Source organism: Schistocerca serialis, chromosome 6 (assembly GCF_023864345.2).
Source record: "Schistocerca serialis cubense isolate TAMUIC-IGC-003099 chromosome 6, iqSchSeri2.2, whole genome shotgun sequence".
Lineage (NCBI taxonomy): Eukaryota > Metazoa > Arthropoda > Insecta > Orthoptera > Acrididae > Schistocerca > Schistocerca serialis.
Window position 1 is genome coordinate 207,742,634 of NC_064643.1, and position 24,109 is coordinate 207,766,742.

General features: G+C 46.0%; 1 non-coding gene across 1 annotated transcript; it reads right to left on the reverse strand.

Annotated features, from left to right (window-relative positions):
• Positions 1-333: 333 nt before the first annotated feature.
• Positions 334-408, reverse strand: Trnas-cga (transfer RNA serine (anticodon CGA)). Its single transcript has one exon. It is a non-coding gene; the product is annotated as a tRNA-Ser (tRNA).
• Positions 409-24,109: the final 23,701 nt, after the last annotated feature.

Genomic DNA, 24,109 nt, shown 5'->3' on the forward strand with positions numbered 1-24,109 from the left:
TTTCCTATTGTGAGGTGCCGGGGTGGAGAAGAGTGTGTACCTCTTTAATTGTCCCGAATTTTGCATGAGAACGAGACATGCGCTTGACTCCCTCCTTACCTACCACTTAATCAATTATGCGCACAACGGTAACGAAGGGAAATGATGGTGGACCCTGCTAGTTGGTAAAATAAGGAGGGCACACTCACAATAATTTAATAAAAACCGTAATCTACTCAGAGAAAAAAAACAGAACTTTATCATAATAAACAACACGAAATTGGATCCAGAATGAGATATTCACTCTGCAGCGGAGTTTGCGCTGATATGAAACTTCCTGGCAGATTAAAACTGTGTGTCAGACCGAGACTCGAACTCAGGACCTTTGCCTTTCGAGGGCAAGTGCTCTACCAACTGAGCTACCCAAGCACGCCTACGCCCCATCCTCACACCTTTACTTTTGCCAGTATCTCGTCTCCTACCTTCCAAACTTTACAGAAGTTTTAATCTGCCAGGAAGTTTCATATCAGCGCACACTCCGCTGCAGAGTGAAAATCTCACTCTGGAAACATCCCCCAGGCTGTGGCTAAGCCATGTCTCCGCAATATCCTTTCTTTCAGGAGTGCTAGTTCTGCAAGGTTCGCAGGAGAGCTTATGTAAAGTTTGGAAGGTAGGAGACGAGATACTGGTAGAAGCAAAGTCGTGAGGATGGGGCGTGAGTCGTGCTTGGGTAGCTCAGTTGGTAGAGCACTTGCCCGCAAAAGGCAAAGGTCCCGAGTTCGAGTCTCGGTCTGGCACACAGTTTTAATCTGCCAGGAAGTTTCGGGAAATGGGATTCTGGATATATCTACGAATTGAGATGCAGCTTAAATATTACAATGAAATTTGTTATGCATCAGACAAACAATAGATTAAGGTATTCTGAAATATTATGCGAATAGGAGTTGGCTCAAGAACGAGGGCTCCTACCCTCTGTGATGCAATAGCTTGACGATAATGACTGGAGGTCCTCATCAATCAAATATTACTCTCTCGACTATATAGCAGTATCGCGATTACTAGTGAGATCAAAAATGGTTCAAATGGCTCTGAGCACTATGGGACTTAACTTCTTAGGTCATCAGTTGCCTAGAACTTAGAACTACTTAAACCTAACTAACCTAAGGACATCACACACATCCACGCCCGAAGCAGGATTCGAACCTGCGACCGTAGCAAAAAATGGTTCAAATGGCTCTGAGCACTATGGGACTCAACTGCTGTGGTCATAAGTCCCCTAGAACTTAGAACTACTTAAACCTAACTAACCTAAGGACAGCACACAACACCCAGCCATCACGAGGCAGAGAAAATCCCTGACCCCGCCGGGAATCGAACCCGGGAACCCGGGCGTGGGAAGCGAGAACGCTACCGCACGGCCACGAGATGCGGGCGACCGTAGCAGTCAGGCGGTTCCAGACTGTAGCGCCTAGAACCGCTCGGCCACACCGGCCGGCACTAGTGAGATCTCACATGGTATTACATGGAGGAACGAGCAAGGTGGACTTGTGGCAAAGCGAGAGCGCGTGCTGCTGAGGACTTCAGTATAAAACTGATAGGTCCTACAATGCCGGAGCCGCCAATCCTGAAATTTGCAGCAGGTCGTCGGTAGGCAGCTTTCTGATGATATAGGCACCGAATTCTGGTATGCAGCAACCCTGTTTCAACCCCTGGCCTCGAAGGCTGTCCAAGAACTCTAAGCTCTTCCGAAAAAAGTGCGACTAAGTCGCAAGACCGTCCGACTCCAACGAAGATCAGATACCGAAAACATGCGCCCGCACAACGCAAGAGCGAAGCCAACATTGCTCAACTCTCTGCCATTCTTGAAAACCGCGAATCAGCATTCAGTTCTGGTTCCAAAATTCCCCCACACGGTCTCAGAACATCATTCGCGCCAATAGCGACCGTTCCGTCCAATTTAGAGCAGAGCTTCATGGCGTCAACTAGCCTCGGTTTAAGTTGACCAATCATGCCTCAGCTATTCAGCTGAGGGCACTGAACTTGCCGTTTGACCAGCTACGCCAATTTAGAGCAGGGCTTCATGGCGTCAACTAGCCTCTGTTTAAGTTGACCAATCATGCCTCAGCTATTCAGCTGAGGGCACTGAACTTGCCATTTGACCAGCTATGAAAACCAGACCACCGGCCATCCGATGCCAGACAGTCGCACCCAGCAGGGCACAGTCCACAAGTATTTTGAGAATCAAGAGGACAATGCAGTCAGTTGGTGCCAGGAGTCTTCGTTCCGGACGCACCGGAACTGTATACACATAAACTTCGGTGACACTCAAAACGACTCGCAGGTCGTTTCGCCCTGCATACAATAGGCGAAACTCGACCGGCGTCAGTCGTTCCGCCAGGCGCTTAAACCCATTGTACGACCCTCTCAGTATTCGGAGATGCACAGCCTCCAATCGGAAACGCGATGTGCTGTGTCCTCCGATGCTCGCCTCGCACAGGCCACACAGGGAAGTAACCCAACATGCATAGGAATCAAGTGAAAAGTATTTTGCGCTCTCAGTACAAATACTCTCATTACAATAACCTCATTCGGTCTGTTACCACCGTGCAGTGCAATAGAACATTAATAAAATTGATGAAAATGAGAGGTGACATGCAAAAGAGGGCATGGAACACTTCACTATCAATGCAACTCTAAGAGCGATCTGGTTGGACGCTTTGAGAAGGAAATATTGCAAACCCTCCAGACATAAGAGCATAATGTGCTCTCAGCATTTTGGTGAAGAGAACATACACGGAACATCAGTTTCGTCATCCCTCATTTTAAAAAAAATTGCTGGATTACGAAAGCAGCCATTTCACATCACATATTCGAAACATTTAGCAAAAAAGAAAGTTATATTAACAAGGCCAAATGCGTCGTGTTACTGGATGAAATATGCCTTTAGGGGGGGGGGGGGGGGGGGGTAGGACGCCTAACGGGCCGACTTGGAGCAGGAGAGGCACCACAGGACGTTTCAATTTCCACTGTCTATACTTTTACAAATACATTTATAAAACTTTGTCAGCATGACCAGGAAGGATTCAGAATTCACACTCAGCAGTGGAAGTTGTAAGACATAACGAAATAAATTTTTTTACATGTGAAATTTCATCTTTTTTTCACTTACTAATGGCAGCATTTGTTGCTATAGGTACACTTTTCTTCATAAATAAGAGAGGCTGTTCGATGAGTTTTGCAAGCATACAAACCATACTTAAAGATGTATGAAACTCTAGAATTTTCCAAATCTATTAAAATCTGTGGTCAAAATGGAGGTAATTAACTACAAAATTTGTGTTTTTTCTAAACATGAAGTTTAAAATACAACAGCTCATTCGTTTTTTCATAAATTAAATAAATGCTAGAGTTTCATGCACCTGTAAGTATGGTATGTATACTGTGCAAAATTCATCGAAGAAGAAAAGTGTAAATATAGCAACAAATGCAGCCATTAGTAAGTGAAAAAATGATGAATTTTCACACGCAAAAAAATTTATTTAGTTATGTTTTCGAACTTCCACTGCAATGAGTGTGAATCCTGAATCCTTCCTGGTAATGTTGACAAAGTTTTATGAATTTATTTGTAAAAGTATAGACACTGGAAATTAAAATGTCCTGTGGTGCCTCTCCTGCTCCAAGTCGGCCCGTTTGACGTCCTACCCCCATTAACACCAAAGAAACGTCTGGAACTTCCTTCGTGACACAGTGTCACTCACGAAAGCAATGTAATATTTATTATGTAAAACAACTGTTGCGCCACGCGACAGAAATTAAGGACATGAAGCAACTGCAGACAGTCGTCTGGTATTGTTTACGGGCTACTGACATGGCGACGCCGGCTTCAGAGCAATGTACAGCGTAAATCTGTAGCGCTGCCTCCCCTTATTATACCTCCAGCCGTCCACTGTCTGTGCGCGGCTCCTGCAAGCACGCCACGCCCTAGCTCTCCTCGTCCGCCACCTGTTCCAGCTCCACATTCACAACAGCACTGTGCACAGCATTTACGTAGAACAGCATCATGGGTGCTTGTTGAAAACAAAGTGTGGTGTCACCGCAAGGCACCACTATTTCTAGGTTGTAGGCTTCAAATCGGCCGCGGCCCGTCCGTACACATCGGACCCGCCAGTCGCTACTGTCGACACTAGCAGACCGAGCGCCGCCACTCGGCTGGTCTTACGAGACAAGCTAGCGCACTGGCCAGTTCTACAGCCGACTTTAATAGGAATGGTTGACTTGTTATAGCTTCAGAGATCTCATTTGCAGAGACTCTTGTTAGCATAGCCTTCAGCTAAGTCAGTAGCTACAACCTAGCCAGAAGCCACATACAGTTTATGGATTGATAATTGCTCTATGTGTGTGAAGCAATCGGAATTGTAAAGAAGTATTCACAGTTCAGTCTATAACTGCACTTGTAAATATTATTGTACAAAGTTAAGATCGACGTTCACCGCTGATGCTGAATTAAAGCTAAGTATTTAATTGTATTCCTGTCTACTAACTTTCTAATCGCCTAAGATGTTCCAGATACCTCCCGTCAAGTATCAAGTATAGTTCATTGATCCTCACGTCAGCGTACATGATCAACGCGTGCAGTTAATGGCCACACCTCGTGATCAGACTAAGAGTCAAATTGCGTGATTCAGCCGGGTCACCCGTCACCCTCTTTCCATGAGGCCCATAGTTCTGCCTCATACATAACACAAAACATTTCGTGCCCGTCCTGTTCATATCGAACACTATGCTGCCGCACGCGCTCCCAAGGACTCTGTACATTTGGTGCAGGTTGAACCCTTCTGGTCTCAGTACACACTATTTTCCTATGACTGCAAGCAGTACCCTGGGATCAAACAGGAAATTTTCAACCTTTAAGATCATTTCGTATGATTGTTTGCTAGAGAGGAAGTTCAAAATGGTTCAAATGGCTCTGAGCACTATGGGACTCAACTGCTGAGGTCATTAGTCCCCTAGAACTTAGAACTAGTTAAACCTAACTAACCTAAGGACATCACAAACATCCATGCCCGAGGCAGGATTCGAACCTGCGACCGTAGCGGTCTTGCGGTTCCAGACTGCAGCGCCTTTAACCGCACGGCCACTTCGGCCGGCAGAGAGGAAGTATAATGTGATCCCTTTCGGGTTCATTTTGCGCGTTATAAAACGCTGGTCGCTTTGAAAGATGTTTAGCTGCTCCAAGTCGTTAATACTCAATTTCTGCTGTAGGGTCCTATTGTCATAGAAGCAGTTTTGCTAGATTTTGTGACTGTCTCCTCGTTGTACTTCCGCGTTTTGTGGTTTTTGATTAGTTTCTCCTTTGTCTGTGGTTGCTATACGTTGCGTCGCCTCTTTTGTGTCATTTGTGGTCTGCTGCATCTGGCTCGGTGCAAATTTTGGGGTGCTGTCATCTTTTTCAAGAGATTGTTTTGTTAGCTGCTGTTTCCATCTTTGGCGACACAGTCATTTTAGTCTGTTTTGTATGTATGATGCACGCCTGCTTTAGATTTTACGTGAATCACTTTTACTGTTGATTAAGCCTTATTGCTATGTCATAGCATTTATAGAGTCAACCAACATATTGCTTTCTCGTAGGGAAATCTCGCGAACTGACCGCGAAAATAAAAATGAGAGAGAACCGAGCTCACAGGGAAGCTTAGCAGCAGTCGTTCTCAACTGCGAAACATTCGCTACTGGAACATTTTACTGTTGACTGAGACTTATAACTTCGTTTCTCTTTTCATACAATATGTAACAGGTATTATTACTTTTTCCGAGGAAGATAGGTTTACATCTGTTGAAACCTAGGTAAACATTTGAATAAACTTTCGACGTGCAACTGGTTGTCTGTATGATTCCTATTGTATCCATAATTCTACAGTTGCCGACTGCTGACTTGTTGAAGATTTTAAAGTCATTCTTCTGTTATGAAAACTGATGCCCTGCGTATGATTTTTGTAGTGAGCATGAGTGTAGTTCCATGATACAAAACGTACTGGCTTGGAATCTCCATTACTTTTTGTCACGTCATAGAATCTTTTTTTTTTTTTTTTTTTTTTTTTTAATGCGTTTGCCGTCAATTGTTTGCAGTCTGCCTGCTTCCGCTTATTGTGCTGTGTGGTGTTTTGATGGTTTGCGTGTTCAACAGTGTGTCTGGTCTTATTGTTGACCTGAACGATGTGTGTGTCCGACATAAGGGGCTGTTTTGCGTCAGTTTGTTGGTGCTGTTCTGGATCCGATGCTGTAGTGTGTTTGGTGCGCGCTTTGTGTTCGTCGTTTTCTTTGTGTACACCCGCACATTTCTTTTCGTTTATACTCGGTTGGTACATAAATTCGTAGCGTTTGCGCTTTGCATGTTGGTATTCCGTTTGCTATGAGTTTACTTATCGTTAATCATTTTTTATTCGTAGTTCGCTGTCGCTGTTTGAGTTTACATATGGTCATTTTGTCAACTGGAGACAGTGAGTGGAGGTGTGGGCGCTAGAAAATGGAGTGCCAAGTGGAGAAATGCATATCCGACATACTCGTATCCTTCTGTATGAGTCCAGTCTAGGGTGACAGCAACTGAGGCAGCCAGAGACATTTGTACCATGTATGGGAAATAATGCCACTCAACAGAGCAAGGCAAGAAAATGGTTTTCTCGTTTTATGGAGAATCTTTTTGACATTAGCAACGTTCAGGAACACCTTCGGGGTTTGATGGACATCGCTGGAACACATTTAATCCGCAATGATTCACGTCAGTGTACTAGAGTGCTGGCGAAATGTGATGAAACGTGATCATTCCATCATCGTGCTAGATTTTCATGCAGTAGGGAATGTTCAAAAACTGGGTGTATGGGTAGAACATACTCTAACCCAAAATCACAAAAATCAGCAGGTGATCACATGTGCACCTCGGCTTGCTCGTTGTCAATTGGCTCGTGAACAACACCGGCCATTCCTATCCTGTATCGTTACTGGTCACGAGAAATGGTGTCTTTATGCTAACATAAGGAAAAGAAAGGAATGGTTGAGCCCAAACAAAGCAGCAATTCTCCGACCAAAGACCTGTGTGCTTCCACAACAGATAATGTTACGCATCTGGTGGAACAGCGATGGTGTGGTGTACTACGAATTGCTTTCCCGAGGTTTAACCATCACTGCTGACATTTATTGTCAACAACTGAGACGTCTTGCTAACGCAGTCCATGAACAACGACCAGGAACACTGCGTGAAGTGATGCTACTCCACTATAACGCCGGCCCACATACTGCTAGACCAACAAAAAACACTATACAGAAGTTGGGTTGGGAGGTCATTCCACAGCCACCTTATTCACCTGATCGTACTCCCTCAGGTTTTCCTCTTTCCGCCCTCTATCGAACAACCCTCAAGGAACTTCCTTTCCGGATGAGCCGGCCGCGGTGGTCGAGCGGTTCTAGGCACTTCAGTCCGGAACCGCGCTACTGCTACGGTCGCAGTTTCGAATCCTGCCTCGGGAATGGATGTGTGTGATGTCCTTAGGTTAGTTAGGTTTAAGTAGTTCTAAGTTCTAGGGGACTGATGACCTCAGATGTTAAGTCCCATAGTGCTCAGAGCACTCCAGATGAAAGTATGCTCGGAACATGACTCGACGAGCTCATTGCCTCAAAACGCGTTGTTTCTAGAGTCGCCTTGGCAGACGTAAATAGTAAAGGAGAATGTACACTACTGGCCATTAAAATTGCTACATCAAGAAGAAATGCAGATGATAAACGGGTATTCATTGGATAAATATATTATACTAGAACTGACATAAGATTACATTTTCACGCAATTTCGCAATTTGGGTGCATAGATCCTGAGAAATCAGTACCCAGAACAACCACCTCTGGCCGTAATAACGGCCATGATACGCCTGGGCATTGACTCAAACAGAGCTTGGGTGGCGTGTACAGGTACAGCTGTCCACGCAGCTTCAACACGATACCACAGTTCATTAGTGACTGGCGTATTCTGACGAGCCAGTTGCTCGGCGTCCATTGACCAGATGTTTTCAATTGGTGAGAGATCTGGAGAATGTGCTGGCCAGGGCAGCAGTCGAACATTTTCTGTATCCAGAAAGGCCCGTACAGGACCTGCAACATGCAATCGTGCATCATCCTGCTGAAATATAGGGATTCGCAGGGATCGAATGAAGGGTAGAGCTACGGGTCGCAACACATCTGAAATGTAACGTCCACTGTTCAAAGTGCCGTCAATGCGAACAAGAGGTGACCGAGACGTGTAACCAATGGCGCCCCATACCATCACGCCGGGTGATACGCCAGTATGGGGATGACGAATACACGCTTCCAATGTGCGTTCACCGCGATGTCGGCAAACACGGATGCGACCATCATGATGCTGCAAACAGAATCTGGATTAATCCGAAAAAAAATGACGTTTTGCCATTTGTGCACCCATGTTCGTCGTTGAGTACACCATCGCAGGCGCTCCTGTCTGTGATGCAGCGTCAAGGATAACCGCAGCCATGGTCTACGAACCGATAGTCCATGCTGCTGCAAACATCGTCGAACTGTTCTTGCCGATGGTTGTTGCCCTGCAAACGTCCCCATCTGTTGACTCAGGGATCGAGACGTGGCTGCACGATCGGTTACAGCCACGCGGATAAGATGCCTGTCATTTCGACTGCTAGTGATACGAGGCCGTTGGGATCCATCACGGCGTTCCGTATTACCCTCCCGAACCCACCGATTCCATATTCTGCTAACAGTCATTGGATCTTGACCAACGCGAGCAACAATGTCGCAATACGATAAACCGCAATCGCTATAGGCTACAATCCGACCTTTATCAATATCGGAAACGTGATGGTACGCATTTCTCCTCCTTACACGAGGCATCACAACAACGTTTCACCAGGCAACGGCCGGTCAACTGCTGTTTATGTATGAGAAATCGGTTGGAAACTGTCCTCATGTCAGCACGTTGTAGGTGTCGCCACCTGCGCCAACCTTGTGTGAATGCTCTTAAAAGCTAATCATTTGCATATCACAGCATCTTCTTCCTGTCGGTTAAATTTCGTGTCTGTAGCATGTCATCTTCGTGGTGTAGCAATTTTAATGGCCAGTAGTGTATTACTGGGGACTATATTCTCTGTTATGTGTATCTGTTATGTCTGTCACATTTATGAAAAAACGCTACGAACTTAAGTACTCACTCAAAAGATTTCCTGTTGAATACCTCACACTCCAACCCCTCAATGCTTATAAGTAATATATCTGAATAAACATTCGCTGATATAGTTCATGCTTCAGTTAGCTAGCTACACTGTAGCCCATTAGGGTCTGCATTACAATGTCGTTTATGCAGACCGTCATAGTAATGAACCTGTTGTGCACTTAATTCAACAGTGTTGGAGGCAGAGAGCGTGCTTGAAAGGCGACTTCGGCTATGAATCGCATTTTTCGTCGCTTCGCAACCGTAGAGGGCGTTTTGTACTTATTCCTGACTGTGTTGGAATCGGAGTTTATGACGTGGTCGGTGCAGATGTGTTCTCCTTCATTATATGCGTGCTCACAGTCATGCTCAAGTTCAAATCAAATGGCTCTGAGCACTATGGGACTTAACATCTGAGGTCATCAGTCCCCTAGAACTTAGAACTACTTAAACCTAACTAACCTAAGGACGTCACACACATCCATGACCGAGGCAGGATTCGAACCTGCGACCGTAGCAGTCGCGCAGTTGCGGACTGCAGTGCCTAGAACCGCTCGGCCACCGCGGCTGGCCATGCTCAAGTGCTTTCTGATGGAACATGTGCGTGGTCATATTCAGTGCGTGCGATCTGTCTGTACGTCACACACTCCAGTCGCCATGCTTTGTTACATTTTTATCTCCGGCATTTACACGGTATGCACCCTGCGCTTTCAGATTCTTTACAAACAGACTTCCGTGGGCTGGTTTGCCACACTTGGCACGAGTTACTTCCCGCTCTCTTCACTGCTTTGCGTTGTGATGTAGGTCCGCAGCTCGTGGTCTAGCGGTAGCGTTCTCGCTTCCCGAGTATGAGGTCCCGAGATCGATTCCCGGAGGGTCAGGGATTTTCACCTGTCTCGAGATGACTGGGTGTTGTTGTATCGTCTTCATCATCATCATCATTCATCCCCATTACAATCGGAGGAAGGCAATGGCAAACCACCTTCACTAGGACCGTGCCTAGTACGGCGGTGCAGGTCTCCCGCATCGTCCCTTCCGCTCTATTACGGAGTATGGGATTTCTTCATCCATGTGGTCTATTTCAGAGCAGTTAAAGTTCTGTTCGATGTCCACGAAATCTTTTATTTTCAATGCCTCATAGTCAATGTATACTCGCTTCCTCTGGAGGAGAATGTAGCGAACTCGAGGGCTGACTTCAATGACACTGGCCCTGTTTTGAATCATAACTCGGCCTCTCTCGTGAGCTGCCATTTCTAGACCGTCACTGGGTTGATTTCGTACAATTAAACGAGAGAGTCCTGATCAGAATGTTGCACGGTACTTGAGAGAACTCAAAGACTTTGTCACCTCTTTTTCAGGTTCTCACATCAGATGTCCTGTATCACGGCAGTTTTTTCTATAATCTTTTAGCTATCCACTTGTGATACAGGTTCTACCACCACCGTGTTGGTTATGAATGTGACGGTCTTTCTCTTAATTTTGTCTTGTTGTAAACTGATTGTCTCCTCCAAGAGTTCCCTAACAGTGCGTTTTTGGTTAGTTTGTAAAATAGAACATTGTTTTGCTTCGCTCGTGTCCTAGCTGCTACCTTATGTTTTGGCATGCTACCAGTCCCGGCCGCAACGACTGATGCGAAGAATGTGGGAAGATGTCTTATTTCTCTTCTAAGTTGTACATTTTCCAGACTTAGTTTCTTTATCTTTGCCTCTACTATTTCAATCTTATCCTTCGCGTTTGGTGCAGTCGTTACTGCCAACTCACGTTCGTTTTCTGTAAATAGCTCCTAAATCTGGTGCTAAAATTTTGCCTTTGTCAGTGCAAATGCCCGAATTTCTTTTCTAACTTGAGCTATGATTGTTGTCGACGATCTTGCTTGTTTGAGTTCGATTATAGGTCATTCAGAATCTCATCGACTGCTGCGATTTTCTCCGCAGTCGATGTACTTGAAACTGCACCTTTACCAACCACGCCAACTGAATTAGTTCTCTGCTCAGTGGCGTTTCATTCCTTCTCGCCTCCGATGTCACGGGTACCACTAACTTCGACGTGTCACCTTCCTCGCTATTTCTACCGGTGGTAGCTGTCGTCAGTGGACGCCACGCAACTAGCTCCAGTACCCGATGCCCGCGCTACAACGCAGGAGGCGTAGAATCATCCAGGACAATAGAGGGTGATTCAAAAAGAATACCACAACTTTAAAAATGTGTATTTAATGAAAGAAACATAATATAACCTTCTGTTATACATCATTACAAAGAGTATTTAAAAGGTTTTTTTTTCACTCAAAAACAAGTTCAGAGATGTTCAATATGGCCCCCTCCAGACACACGAGCAATATCAACCCGATACTCCAACTCGTTCCACACTCTCTGTAGCATATCAGGCGTAACAGTTTGGATAGCTGCTGTTATTTCTCGTTTCAAATCATCAATGGTGGCTGGGAGAGGTGGCCGAAACACCATATCCTTAACATACCCCCATAAGAAAAAATCGCAGGGGGTAAGATCAGGGCTTCTTGGAGGCCAGTGATGACGTGCTCTGTCACGGGCTGCCTGGCGGCCGATCCATCGCCTCGGGTAGTTGACGTTCAGGCAGTTACGGACAGATAAGTGCCAATGTGGTGGCGCTCCATCCTACTGCAATATGAATTGTTGTGCTTCTTGTTCGAGCTGAGGGAACAGCCAATTCTCTAACATCTCCAGATACTGTAGTCCAGTTACAGTAGCACCTTCGAAGAAAAAGGGACCAAAAACTTTATTGGCTGAAATGGCGAACAAATGTACAACTAAATGAAACTTTATAGCTCCCTTAATTCGCCGACAGATGGTGCTTAGCTCTGCCTTTTGTCGTTGCAGAGTTTTAAATTCCTAAAGTTGTGGTATTCTTTTTGAATCACCCTGTAAGTTGAACATCCACGTGTCAAACTCTACAATGATATCCAGTGATGGAGTCCTTCGTAAGTTACAAATGCCACATGGCAGTAAACCACTGATTTAATAGTTAAGTGTTGAGATTTTACGGCACATGTTGTGGTATTGAAGCAGGACACCACACAGTAGCCGCTGAGTACACTTGCAAAACAGATTTTCGTGAGCTACCCCTCAACGTAGGACTTTAGACCGTTTCCACAGCCGGCCGTGGTGGCCAAGCGGTTAAAAGCGCTACAGTCTGTAACCGCGCGACCGCTAGGGTCGCAGGTTCGAATCCTGCCTCGGGCATGGATGTGTGTGATGTCCTTAGGTTAGTTAGGTTTAAGTAGTTCTAAGTTCTAGGGGACTGATGACCTTAGAAGTTAAGTCCCATAGTGCTCAGAGCCACTTGAACCACTTGAACCGTTTCCACAACGGAGTATGTTAAGTCCCCCGCAGCTGTCAAGGACGGCTGGGCATGAATCAGCTGGAAACGCCTGATGCAGCACTGAAGTCGAATCTAGCTCCTGCAGTTTCAGCTCAATAAGCACGACAAGCCGACGTAGAGCATCGGTTCACGCTATGCACATTGGGAGGAACGCGATGCCTCCACACTGGAGACGACTGATCAGACTTCAAGCCTTTGATCACTCTGTCTCACTCATACTTCCTACACTGAAGCACCAAAGAAAATGGTATACGCATGCGTATTCGAATACAGAGATATGTAAACACTCAGAATACGGCGCTGCGGTCGGCAACGCCTATATAAGACAAGTATCTGGCACAGTAGTTACATACGTTACTGCTGTTACGATGGTCGGTTATCAAGATTTAAGAGAGTTTGACCTTCGTGTTATAGTCGGTGCGCGAGCGATGGGACACAGAATCTCAGAGGTAGCGATGAAGCTGGGATTTTCCATACGACCATTTCACGAGTGAATCGTATCAAGAATCCGGTAAAACGTCAAATCTCAGACATCGCTGCGGCTGGAAAAAGACCCTGCAAGAATGGGACCAACAACGACTGAAGAAAACCGTTCAGCGTGACAGAAGTGCAACCCTTCCTCAAGTTGCTGCAGATTTCAATGCTGGGCCAACAACAAGTGTCAGAGTGCTAACCATTCAACGAAACATCATCGATATTGGCTTTCGGAGCCGATGGCCCACTCGTGTATGCTTGATGAATGCACGACCCAAGGCTTTCTGACACGCCCGGGCCCTTCAACGCCGACATTGGACTGTTGATTGGAAACATGTTGCCTGGTCGGACGAGGTTCGTTTTAAATTATATCGTGCGGATGGACGTGTACGGGTATGGGGACAACCTCATGAAACCATGGACCCGGAGTGTCAGAAGGGGAGTGTTGAAGCTCTGTAACGGTGTGGGACGCGTGCAGTTGGAGTGGTACGGGACCCCCGATACTTCTGGATACGACTCTGACAGGGGACACGTACATAAGCATCCTGGCTGCTGACCTGCATCCATTCATGTCCATTGTGCATTCCGACGCACTGGGGCAATTCCAACAAGACAAAGCGACACCCCACATGTCCAGAATTGCCGCTGTGGCCGAGTGGCTCCAGGCGCTTCAGTCCGGAACCGCGCTGCTGCTACGGTCGCAGGTTCGAATCCTGCCTCGGGCATGGATCCGTGTGATGTCCTTAGGTTAGTCAGGTTTAAGTAGTTCTGAGTCTAGGGGACTGATGACCTCAGACGTTAACTCTCATAGTGCTTAGAGCCATTTGAACCATTTTGAACCAGAATTGCTACAGAGTGGATCCACGAACACTCTTCTTTAAACACTTCCGCTGGCCACCCCAGACATGAACATTATTAAACATACCTGGGATGCTTGCAACGTGCTGTTCAGAAGAGATCTCCACCCCCTCGTACTCTTGCGGATTTATGGACAGCTCTGCAGGATTCATGGTGTCAGTTCTCTCCAGCACTACGTCAGACATTAGTCGAGCCCCTGGCACGTCGTGTTGCGGCAGTTCCGCGTGGTCGCGTGGGCCCTACGCGATATTAGGTAGATGTACCAGTTTCTTTGGCCCTTCAGTGTATTAAATGAATGAGAGAGACAGCTCCACTTTTTGGCCATGAAGAGCCAACTGGGACCGACCGCAAGCCTTGTCGTCTTCTGTGACTAGCATCATTGCAAGCGTTATGGAGGAGCACTGGGTCAGCACAGCTCTCTCCCGTTGTAAGTATTCTTGACCTTGGAGCCGCTTCTTCTCACTCAAGTAGCTTCTCAATTGGTCTGAAGACGCTGAATTACTCTGTAGGACTTCTCCCATTTAGGAAAAACCACTAGCCGTACCAGGAATCGAACTCGCGCCCTGCACATCGTAGTCAGACTTGCTGACCACTGAGCTGCGCATGCGGACTGTTGCGTGAATGCATGGGAGCTTATGCAAAGTGTTTCAGTGTTCACCCCAGTAGCAGCTGACGTCACGCAGCGCAACCAGCTGCATGTTATTGCCCACATGGAAACAAACGATGCTTCTCACCTGTTTTCTGAAGTCGGTTGCTTCCGACGACTGCAAGAGAAATTGATTGTTGGCCTTGTTCACGTTGTTTTGACGAGGCTCAGCATTTGAAGCATTGTTTCCATAGAATCTGGTTAGGGAGAAGGAAATCAACCGATCCCTTACAGAGGAACTATTCCGGCATTTGTCCTAGCGATTAACGGAAACCACACGAAACCTAAATGTGAACAGCCGGGCAGGAATTTAAACGTTCGTCTTCCCGAATTCGAGTCCACTGTGTGATCCAGTAGTTCGGCGATTCTGTAACTGCCGGCCGCTGTGGGCGAGCGGTTCTAGGCGCTTCACTCCGGAACCGTGCTGCTGCTACGGTCGCAGGTTCGAATCCTGCCTCGGGCATGGATGTGTGTGATGTCCTTAGGTTAGTTAGGTTTAAGTAGTTCTGTGTCTAGGGGATTGATGACCTCATATGTTAAGTTCCATAGTGCTTAGAGCCATTTTTGATTCTGCAACTACCTGAGCTTCATCAAGGGAAGCGGCACGCTTCGTTCATCCAGCTATTTGCGGTAAACTGTTTGCAGAAGAGGGCTGAGTTCTTAGTCATATTTGGCATACTATCTATCAGTAACCCTTTCAGTACAAGACTTTCCTTTCAGTTTACGGTTGCACGCTTATTTGTTGATATATGTATCGCTCTTTGCGACGATCGAAATCTGTAACTGCGTTGGGATATTCTTCAATGAGATGATTCGATATGACCAACATTTGTAATTTTTTTTTGTGTTTCGGCAAGTGTTGTTCCTTTCGAATTGGCTGAATGCTTCACGAACAACTGATAACGATTGTTTTGACTTCATTAACTTTGAGAACTGAGTTTCTCAGGATGGGGCAGGATAAGTTTACGATTGCGGATGGGGCCGTAATCAGTTACTCTCGGTTGCACAACAAATACGTAAAATTTATTTAAAGAAATAAAATTTTAAAACAATCTCTTAAAAAACACAATTGACTGTAGACGGCTGAAGGCCTTATCACAGAAAAAAATTCCACAATTTTGGCCGGAGGCCACCAACAATAACCTCGAACAACAAATGGCTGAAGTCCTGAAAAAGCACTCCGTCTTCAGGCCACGAGTGGTCTACCGGGACCATCCGACCGCCGTGTCATCCTCGGAGGAGGATGCGGACAGGAGGGGCATGGGGTCAGCACACCGCTCTCCCGGTCGTTAGATGAAGTCCTGAAATAGAAGTTCAATTCCAAATAGCACACATTTCAACAAATACTTTGCTTTTAAAGCAAGTTTACTTTAAATAAAACTTATTGAAACACGCTGGAAGCCTTATTATAAAAGACGTGAATTTATTACTCGGCTGAAGGCCACAAACAATATCAAATAACAAACTGTTGAAGGCCTGAATTAGAAGTTAGGGAAAACAATTCCAAATAGCACTTTTAAAATAAATACCTTGCTATTAAAACAACTTTGCTTAAAAAAACTTACTGTAACACGGCTGAAGGCCTTATCACGAAAGAAGTGAAATTATTGCTCTGTTGAAGGCCACACCAAAAAAATTAGAAAATTACACATACCCTTAAAACAACATCACAATCTAAGGAATCAGGCCAAGCGGTTCTCAGCAAGTTTTCCAAGGGTCGGTCCGGGAAGATAACTCCAACATATGGTAAGGTGAGACAGGCAGCCAAGAGTTGTACTCAGGTAACAGGCTGGCGACTCAACTAGCGGCAGCTTAAGCGCCGACCGACCGACCAACCAATGCACCTAACGTCCGATCACCGGTACAACGATGGAATATTTTTAGGCAAGAGTGAAGAGACAGACTACACTACGTCTTCAGAAAACAACCAAGGCCGAAGGAAACTCTAGAACCAAGGCAGACCTCCAGAAAAAAAAAAAAGGGCACAGTACAATACAAGAGGCTGTCGAACTACACGCCGTGTCGGACAGCATCAACACGACGAGGAACGGTACACTGGCAGAAAAGTATGCTAACCATCAGGGCAGGTAACTGGGGCGTTAACGGCTACAAGGCAGAAAATACCGCTTTTTGCGCTTCACTAATAAGAATAATACTGAATTCAATGATGAATAACAAGTAGAGAAAGATGGCTTCAATATTACACCGCCTCGAAAAACTTCACTCGTTGCCGCCAGACCCAGCGGCCCCGGGAGCAACAACCCGCCGACCAAAGGCGAGATCTCAGAACAGTCGGGGTTGAATTAGCAGAATTACTCAACTTAAACGTTCAGGGTTCAGTGTGCAACGAAGTCGTCGCTCTCGCCGTGACCCCTCCTCAATCACCGAGCGAGGTGGCGCAGTGGTTAGCACACTGGACTCGCATTCGGGAGGACGACGGTTCAATCCCGTCTCCGGCCATCCTGATTTAGGTTTTCCGTGATTTCCCTAAATCGCTTCAGGCAAATGTCGGGATGGTTCCTTTCAAAGGGCACGGCCGATTTCCTTCCCCATCCTTCCCTCACCCGAGCTTGCGCTCCGTCTCTAATGACCTCGTTGTCGACGGGACGTTAAACACTAACATCCTCCTCCTCCTCAATCCGGCAGAGGCAGCACGCCGCCAGCAACCCAGGCTTGTCCTCGCGCTGCACGGACCTGCTCGCTGCTGCGCCCCAAACGAACTGATGTCCGTTCGCAACTCCTCTCCATATTCAGTACGCAGATAGCATTAAAATAACTACACATTCAAAACCACAAGATACACACAGATCCAGGAAACCAATTTCACCAGCAACTCACAACACTAAAACCAGTCACTGTAGTACAACATGGACGAATTATAAGTTGGCACAAACACAGAGAAGCCAGAAGCGGTCGGAAGACCAAATGCAAGCCGACCGGAGTGGCCGTGCGGTTCTAGGCGCTACAGTCTGGAGCCGAACGACCGCTACGGTTGCAGGTTCAAATCCTGCCTCGGACATGGATGTGTGTGGTGTCCTTGGGTTAGTTAGGTTTAATTAGTTCTAAGTTCTAGGCGACTGATGACCTCAGAAATTAAGTCGCATAGTGCTCAGGGCCATTTGAAGACCTAATGCAAGTCGTACGCTGCGACGACCGATCGAACGACCAACCAATGGTCATCCCCACTCAAGTTGGGCACGGGAAAGATCCCAGTATAAAACGTCGACTGACGACTTATTGCCATGAAGTCACTTCGACGGGCAGACACACACACACACACACACACACACACACACACACACACACACACACACTACTCGAATATCACGGCCCATTCAACTAAAACTCGCTGAATTCGGTTTTTGAGGTGGTTGTGAGTAGTGGGGCTTAGTATGTGTCATGACAAGCTGCATTGTTTCCAAATTAATTCAAGATGGCGGTGCTGACGTCACCCAAGATGGCGGCATGTAGACTTGGCAACAGCGCATGACGTCATCCAAGATGGCGGCTTTTGGCGGGAAAATAGGCCAATTGTGCTACGTCCACTAACCCAACCTTCAGAAAAAATGGCGGGAATTTTGAATTTTGGCGCGAAAATAGACCAATTGGGCTACGTCCACTAACCTAAGCCTCCAGAAGATAAAATGGTGAGAAGTTTGAATTCCAACAGGATAATGCAAGCAAAATCGTACTTGTCTTTATTATTATTCATTATTATTCATTATTAACAGTCATTATCATTTATTATTATTTATTATCATTCATTATCATTTATTATTGATTATTATTATTTATTATTGTCGACCTGCCTCCACTAGAAAATTCCATCCAAATTCAAATTCCAGCACAATAATGACTGGAAAACTTTACTTTTCTTTATTATTATTCATTATTATTCATTATCGTTTATTAACATTCATTATCATTCATCGTCATTTATTATCATTTATTATTATTATTATTATTTATTATTATAGGTGTACCTCCAGTAGAAAATTGCACCAAATTCAAATTCCAACACGATAATGTCTCGAAAACTGTACTTCTACTTATTATTATCATTTATTATTTATTATAGATGTCCGATTTTCTCGGCGAGAAAGCCCTTTTCCTTACATCCATAACAAAAATCTGCCACGAGTTCAAATCCCAACACCATAATCGATCACACGTACGAACTTTCTCCGTCACTTATCTTTATTCACTGGTAACCTATCAGAATCGCGTCAAATAATAAAGTGCACTTATACTAACCTAAGTCACGTCCTTTGATTTTGCAGGATGGGAAGGGACTGAAGTCTTTATTTCAAAAAGTGCCGTCATCACTTGTTCTCCAACAGAGTTAATACACATTCTAGAGTTCGCAGTCCAGCCGCCACGAGGTCCCCAGTCCAACTGAATTAGTTCATATGGTCGCCGCTGACCCGCACCGGACCGCGCGCCACCGGCAATCGAGCGGTCGCCTCACGTGACGGCCGTCGGATGCGTCAGTGCCCGCTGCCGGTCCAGCGGCCGCTCACGTCACAGCCTACTGCCGCCGACTCGCTTCGTAGGCCCGCGTTGGTCCAGCGATGTAAACATGTTTTCGTGGACAGTGGAGTCCGCCCCCCACTGACCAGTTGGCGCCAAAGCTGTTCGCTGGACAGGTTAGAACCTGCCGATGCAGACTTCATAACGGTCGGTCGGTTGATCCAGCACCTGGTTGACGAAGAATGCCCTGCCGCTCGTTTGGCGCCAAAGTTTGCTCTAGTGGAATCCGCCATGATGTCACAACAGGTGGTCCAGCACATGTGCTCGCCACGACGTTCCTTCGCTAAGTTAATTGATCAACCGACTCTCATTATTTAATCCACATTCTGCACTTACCTAATCGAAGATCGTCACGAAAACACACGCCCGTACACGTGAGCCTTCGCGCGCGCCGTGCTTAGTACCTCCGCAAGTGAATGTAAAAAAGTTCCGATGACTACTTAATTAAATTTATCAATTAAGTAACCTCTCTGATGCGGAAAACTGCCACGTCCACCTAGACCGGGAATCAATTTTCACCAGTGCCACTCCAACCTGGACTCGGAATGAGCGAATATCATTTTTTTGGTCTTTTTGTTTCTAGTTACTCAGTGGTTTACAGGATGCTGTACTTGGAAAAATTTTGGTGTGTTCTTGTAGTCTATGAGTTTGGAGATGTTTGTATAAAAAAGCGAGAAGGCAAGGAAGAAGAGAAAGTAACGCATTTGTGTCGAGGGGGAGCGATCGCCGAAATTGTGGAACAATTCTGAGAGGGACTTCTGACCGTTGATGTAGAAGGGCTGATTACCGCTGAGTGTCACGTGTGTTGAAAGAAAGAGCAGGTTCACAGCGCTTCCTTAGGAATGGAGAGCATTGGGGCACATAGTCGGTATTTTAAAGTTACTGTGGCTTACATTGTGTAGGGTTTGTATATAATGGATTGTAGAGTTAGTATTGCTTATGGGATGAGTAGAGAGGATGACCGTGTGTGTGTGTGTGTGTGTGTGTGTGTGTGTGTGTGTGTGTCTGTGTGTGTATTGAGGGGACTGTGGAGGTAATTTAGCGATCTCTGTAAAAGTAAGCACAGAAAGCCTCAGAAAGAAAAGCAAGGTGGTACTTCGATAACGGGTCCTTAGGAAATTAGGCCTGTAACAACAATGCAGCGTGTCGTGACACATACTTAGTCCCACTACTGTCGTGCACTCTCGCGACTGCATCCTTCCGCCGGACAGTGCATGTGTGTCGCCAGTGGTCGGGCGAGTACTGACTGTCCGGACGTCACTGCTGCTCCGTCCCAACTCAACTCGCTCGACACACGACCACCCGGAAATACAAGAGGCCGTTCCAGAGATGGGACCATAGCACGCGCTATCGATAAGCGCTACTGCTGCCACTCACGGACAGACAAGGCGAGCAAACGTAGTGGCACCAGTGAACACACTAAGAAAACGGTACGCCACTATCAGTATTACAAGGTGCCGAACTATGAACGGCATCAACGCGTGCCGCAAACGACTCAGACTTTTTCTGGATTTCGTTCAAAACTGTTTTCGTAATAACTGTCTAATATTATTATTGAATGTTATTAGGTCTCTCACTTCCTTACATTGCAGAAATTTGCTGCCGAATGTTCGGTAACAGTCACTTTCTGATCACTTTCTCGTAGCAAATGTTTCACAGACGAATCTCTTTACATTTCTTGACGTTTCGTTGAACACAGACGATGAATGATGGTACAGTAAATGAATGTGCAATGAAGCAAAAAATTAGAGATCCTTTATAGGTAGCAGAACCAGTACATTCATTGACTCACCAGTTGGTATCGCAGAACATTACTGACGCAATATCGTGTTGTTGTTGTTGTGGTCTTCAGTCCTGAGACTGGTTTGATGCAGCTCTCCATGCTACTCTATCATGTGCAAGCTTCTTCATCTCCCAGTACCTACTGCAACCTACATCCTTCTGAATCTGCTTAGTGTATTCATCTCTTGGTCTCCCTCTACGATTTTTACCCTCCACGCTGCCCTCCCATGCTAAATTTGTGATCCCTTGATGCCTCAAAACATGTTCTACCAACTGATCCCTTCTTCTAGTCAAGTTGTGCCACAAACTTCTCTTCTCCCCAATCCTATTCAGTACCTCCTCATTAGTTACGTGATCTACCCACCTTATCTTCAGCATTCTTCTGTAGCATTACATTTCGAAAGCTTCTATTCTCTTCTTGTCCAAACTAGTTATCGTCCAAGTTTCACTTCCATATATGGCTACACTCCATACAAATACTTTCAGAAACGACTTCCTGACACTTAAATCTATACTCGATGTTAATAAATTTCTCTTCTTCAGAAACGATTTCCTTGCCATTGCCAGTCCACATTATATATCCTCTCTACTTCGACCATAATCAGTTATTTTACACCCTAAATAGCAAAACTCCTTTACTACTTTAAGTGTCTCATTTCCTAATCTAATTCCCTCAGCATCACCAGATTTAATTTGACTACATTCCATTATCCTCGTTTTGCTTTTGTTGATGTTCATCTTATATCCTCCTTTCAAGACACTGTCCATTCCGTTCAATATCGTGTAGAAATAAATAATATTTGTGAACATGTAAGTAGAATGTTTTATTTTAAACCTAATGGACGCATGCTTCCTTGGTGAAATATCTTTTTTATCGAATATCAAAACTTCTGATATCCTTCATTCTTTCAGTTATGTTTTTAATTATACCAAAGTTCAAATGGTTCAAATGGCTCTGAGCACTATGGGACTCAACTGCTGTGGTTATCAGTCCCCTAGAACTTAGAACTACTTAAACCTAACTAACCTAAGGACATCACACACATCCATGCCCGAGGCAGGATTCGAACCTGCGACAGTAGCAGTCGCACGGTTCCGGACTGCGCGCTTAGAACCGCGAGACCACCTCTATGATATCGACGCCTTCTGACGTCTCACAGTATCTGCCGACTTTTGTGGCCAGAATCCGCACAACTAAACACGCATGTGTCAGTTTTAGACAACTTGCATGACATTCCGAACATCACAAATGTCGCCACTCGCTTTGTTCCAATAGATGCACAGCTAGCAGGGACTCCTCTCGAGAAGTCAGGATAGTTGGGAACCTGCGAAGTGTCAGAAACGCTAGTAAAACATTATTAGAGTTTAGTCATTTATTCTCATTGTTTACAAATCGTCGTTCACCTTCACCAACCTCGGCTGTTGCTCATTCAGCTGCGTGTCGGATTCCAGCTGACTTCCGTCGAGACAGCTCAAAGGTTGCACTCCCAGATGGTGTTAGCAACTCATCGTGCTGCGGCGGGCATTGTACAGCACGGGATGGTCTCGTGCCGGCTGCTAGAGCGTCCTAGGTCCCACTCCGAATACTAGACGACCTGTGGTGACGCATCCACGATGAACCTGATGTTGGCAGTCGTGTGGTTGGTTAGTTGATCTCTTACCATCCCTTGTAGGTTTCACTAACTGGAGGTACCTGAGTGTTGCTAGCCTCTGCATTGTAATTAAGTGCTGGCAGTACCCTGCGATGTTGTATTGTCAGAAGACAGGCGGTTCTTCACTCAGCAGGTGATAGGTGGCCAGCAACACGTTCAGAAGGAGAAAGCCATCTTGTTGAGTACATTTTTTAGCTAGCTCGTAGACTGTGCTGGAGCATCTAGAACGTAGGTTCACTACAGTACTGTAATCATGGAATCGAGTGCTATTACTGTGAATGTCATTGATCAGAATGATCAACTCCTGATGAGAGCTGGAGAGCTGGAGAACTGAAAGGGAGCCAGTGTAAGGCTGTGGTGCAAGGCTTGATTTGTAATGAATTCATGTGCTCTCTTTAAGTTGCGTTTACACATATGCACCTTGCAATCAGTCGCCGTGCGACTATGCTTGCCCCATATGCACATGGAGGAGTGTGTATAGATTGCATGCCTCTTTCTCGACATGTGCGTGTGAGTGACTCCATTCAGATCTGTGTTCACTCTGGGCGCCTTTACTTTAATGGGGGGGGGGGGGGGGGGGCAGATTACAGCCGCACAGCGACTAGCCACAAGGCGCACAGGTATAAATACATCCTAATTCTGCTTTATTCACCTAACAGGGTTTTAACCACTGTGTCAGTTTCTCACTACATACTGTTGTGAAAGACATAGAAATTCTTGCAACATGTCTTACGAGTTAACGAATATATTCATCTCACTTACTTTGGTTTTCTGTCGCAGTCTTCTTCCTGCTGAATGCGTATCCTCACTCAGCAGACGGTGTTGTAATATGTCGATGACCTGAGGCACTTGAGACATACCGACTGGCTTCCTGCCACCGCCTCTGTGTCTGACATGACTTGAGGTTGCCTGTGGCAATGTGAATGAGTTTTAATAAAATTTATGACTTCTACCCATTACTATTGTGCGCCATAACAGCAAGTACACTGAAGGGCCAAAGAAACAGGTACACCTGCCTAATATCGTGTAGGGCCCCCGCTAGCACGCAGGAGTGCCGCAACACGACGTGGCATCGACTCGACTGATGTCTGAAGTAGTACTGGAGGGAACTAACACCATGAATCCTACAGGGCTGTCCATAAATCCCTAAGAGTACCACGGGGCGGAGATCTCTTCTGAACACCGAGCGAGGTGGCGCAGTGGTTAGCACACTGGACTCGCATTCGGGAGGACGACGGTTCAATCCCGCGTCCGGCCATCCTGATTTAGGTTTTCCGTGATTTCCCTAAATCGCTCCAGGCAAATGCCGGGATGGTTCCCCTGAAAGGGCACGGCCGACTTCCTTCCCTAATCCGATGAGACCGATGACCTCGCTGTTTGGTCTCTTCCCCCAAAAACCAACCAACCAATCTTCTGAACAGCACGTTGCAAGACATCCTGGATATGATCAATAATGTTCATGTCTGGAGAGTTTGGTGGCCAGCAGAAGTGTTTAAACTCAGAAGAGCGTTCCTGGAGCCACTCTGTATCTATTCTGGACGCGTGGGATGTCGCATTGTCCTGCTGGAATTGTCCAAGTCCGTCGGAATGCACAATGGACATGAATGGATGCAA